The following is a 3,774-nucleotide window of genomic DNA, read 5'->3' as shown; positions in this document are numbered from 1 at the left end:
GGGGAGGCTGGGATGAAGTGAGAGAGTAGCACTGACATATATACACCACCAAATGTAAAACAGATAGCTAATAGGAAGCTGTTGCATAGCACAGGGAAATTAACTCGATGATTGGTGATGACCTAGAGGGGTGGGATAGGGAGGGTGGGAGGGAGGTTCAAGAGGGAGGGGATGTGGGGATACATGTATAAATACAGCTGATTCATTTTGTTGTACAGTGGAAACTGGCACAACATTGTAAAGCAATTATACTCCAATAAATACGTGAAGAAAAACAATAAAGCATCTGTATCAGTATGCATCAACTATAATAAATCACAGTATGTTATAAAAAAGACATGAAAGATACAAAAGAATTAAAAGCATGAACTCACACAGATAGTTGTACACCAGTGCTCATAGCAACATCATTCATAATGTCCAAAAGGCAGAAAGAAACCCAAATGTTCATCAACAGATGTAAGGATAAACAAAATGTGGTATATTCATACAGTGGAATACTATTCAGCCTTAAAAAAGGAAGGAAATTCTGACACATGATGCAACATGGATGAATCTTGAAGACATTATGGTAAGTGAAACAAGCCAGACACAAAGGGACAAATATTGTATGATTCCACTCACATGAGGAACCTAGAACAGGCAAATTCATAGAGACAGAAAGTAGAGTGATAGTTACCAGGGACTGGGGAGAGAAGGAATGAGGAGTTATTACTTAACAGGTACAGAGTTTCCGTTTGGGATGAGAGAAAGTCCTGGAAATGGATAGTGGTGATGGCTGTACAACAATGTGAATGTACTTAATGCCACTGAGCTATACACCTAAAAACACTTAAAATGGAGATTTTATGTTCTGTTATATTTTGCCACAATAAAAAAAATGATAGTTATAAAAAGACATACAGGAGTTTGGGAGGCAGCAACAACATCTGATTGGCTAAATCAAGAGGAAGGTTCCTAGAGGTGGTATCATTTGAGCTTTCTTTTCCTTTTAACGACTATGAATCAAAGTTTTCACTGATAACAATAAGAGGCAGGGATTTGTTTTCACATGGTTCTCCAGTTTTATACGGCTCCTTCTTACACAAGAAACTGCTAAGAGCAGTTGCTCCTGGGGAGAGGCACTCGAAGTTTGGAGGGTTATGGATCTAATGGCCTGGGGTAGGAAATGACTTACTTTTCACTATACATTTATTCCTTTTTTATCTTATACATTTATCCCTTTTTTGTTTAAAATACCTATATTAAAATAAATTTAAATGACTTCTGATCATCTTTACAAAGATTACCTAAATGCGGTCTGAAAGATACACCAGTTGTCTTAATTTCCTATACTTCTTTTATTCAAAGGACATTAAAATAATCAATGTTCCATGTGAAACCTACTAAAGCATCTTTTCAATCTGAAACTCTAACCATCTGAAGACATGTTTTGTAATTTTGAAATCTCCCTCCCTGATAATCACCCCTCAATACACAAATATGAAGAACTAAAGATATCAAATTATGCAGACAATACAATTTTAACTACCAACGCTTCCTTCCAGGCATGATTAAATCAAAGTCTTGGTCCAGCTCTTTTATGCTGTGTTTTAATTTTGGACCCTTTTCTAATAAATTGTGGTTTATCCGTTTATTCCAATGGCATACAGTAGATGTTTGTGAGGGCAATGCCCCAGGTTAAAATACCAGTTTCATTAGACTCCTTTATAGATAGCTAGCTAGATACAGCCAGGTAACTAAGTTCTAGCCTGTGAGAAGTACTGTGTCATTTTCTAGACGATTCCTCAGCCAGGAGATGCATGCTTTTGCCCTTCTCTTTGCCTCCTTCCTGGAAGTGATTTTGAGGATAGAAGGCATGTGCTGAGGATGGAGACAAGATGCTGGGTCACTCATGGGATCCTGAAGCTTCCATACAAATCTGGTCCCTCCTATGGATGTCTTTTATGTGGTGGAATAAACCACTGTGTGGTCAGCCTTTGCTGTTTGGAGACTTTGTTATATGCTGTTTACAGAAGTGTTCTATCTCTTCCCCCACCCCCACATATTCTTCCCTCTTCATGCTCACTTCTCTTTTCTGTAATTCCTGTACTTTTGCACACTGCGATACACTCTCTGTTTTCTGGAAGCTTTAGCTCTCCTGCACACCACACGCTTCGGATCCTCTCTGTCTTTTGCTTAGGACACCACCTCTGACTGCTGTAGCTGTTTTATCAGCCCCATCCTGCTATCCTCCGCACAAAACACTGCACACTGCAGTTCTGCTACTTTGCACCTATTTCCTCTAGGAACATCAGCTTCAAGAAGGCAAAGCTATCCTATCTATTCACAGCCATATTCCTAGAACTTAGAACAGTGCTTGACTTTGAGTAACTACCCCATAAATATTCTATCACTCAGCAAATATTTACTGAGCACCTAGTACGTGCCAAGCACCTTTCTAAGCACCCAGGACACCTCAGTGAACAAAACAGATAAAAATCACTTCCCTGGGGCACTTATATTCTAGTGTGGAAGAAAGAAAAGTAAACAACTAACATTAAATCAATCAATCAATATAAAAAAAAAATAAAAACTAATCCAGTATGTTCCCAGGGGAAAGGTGCCATGGAAAACCAGAGTAGAGCAAAGGGGGTTGGGGGTCTCATGGTAAGAAGATGGGCAGGAGGGATAGCAGGTCAAAGTTTTAAATAAATAAAAGGGTAAGAGTTTCCTTGGAGAAGGCAACATTTGAGCAAAGACTTAAAGGTGCTGAGGAAGAAAGCCATTCAGGTATGCCAGGGAAGAGAATTCCAGGCAACTAGTACAATGAGGGAACAGCTAGTGCGGAGGCCAAGTGTCTGCAAGGAACAGCATGAAGAAGCAGCCCAGAAGAGAGTGAGCAGGTGGAAGAGAGATATAAGAAGAGGTCAGAGGGATCTCAAACCTTGCAGGTCAATCTCCGTTTTCTGGCCGTTATTCTGAGTGACATGGGGCTCAGGACAGAAGAGGGACAGGACACAGTTTTTATTTTAGAAGAATACTCTGACTGCTGGCTTGAGAACAGACTATAAGGAAATAAGAACGAAAGTAAGGAGACCAGTAAGGAGGTCTGCAGTAATTCAGGGAAGAAATGGTTAAAACCCTGGACCAGCAAGAGGTGGGGAAAATGACCAGATTCTACAAATATTTTGAAGGGGGGTGGGGGAGTTTGTGAGCCAACTGGATATGGGATATGGAAAAAAGAAAGTGACTTCTTGGATGACTCCAAGTTTTTGGCCTGGAAGAATGGTGCTGCCACTGAAATAGGAAAAGCTGCAAGTGGTCCAGGCTCAGAAGGAGAATTTTAGTGGCTGTGTGGAGTGGGAGAAATATACTGGACATTCAAGCAGAGGTGTCCATCAGACAGCTGGATATACACACTTGAAGTTCAAAAAAGTTCTGAGTTAGGAGTATAAACTTGGAAGTCATCATGAATACATGAAAAAAGGGCTCTGGACAATGATAAAACATGCTTTCCTTTCTTCAAGGAATCCTAACATTTTATAGCTGAAAGAATGGCTTCCAAAGAGTGTGGACAAGACCATTTACCAAGAAAACAAGTCAAAACCTCTGTAATGCTTTCCATTCCTTCATTTTTAAAGCATTGTGTCTCAAAACATGGCCTGAAGATCCCTTGAATCAGAATAAAACCGACTTTTGTAATTAGCACACTTAGTGATTCACATGCATACTCAAATCTGAAAACCACCCACTCTGTGTGTGTAACTCTGCAGCATAGAGTGCCATTTGGAA

Source organism: Hippopotamus amphibius, chromosome 5 (assembly GCF_030028045.1).
Source record: "Hippopotamus amphibius kiboko isolate mHipAmp2 chromosome 5, mHipAmp2.hap2, whole genome shotgun sequence".
Taxonomy (NCBI): domain Eukaryota; kingdom Metazoa; phylum Chordata; class Mammalia; order Artiodactyla; family Hippopotamidae; genus Hippopotamus; species Hippopotamus amphibius.
Note: the sequence above shows the minus strand (reverse complement) of the source record.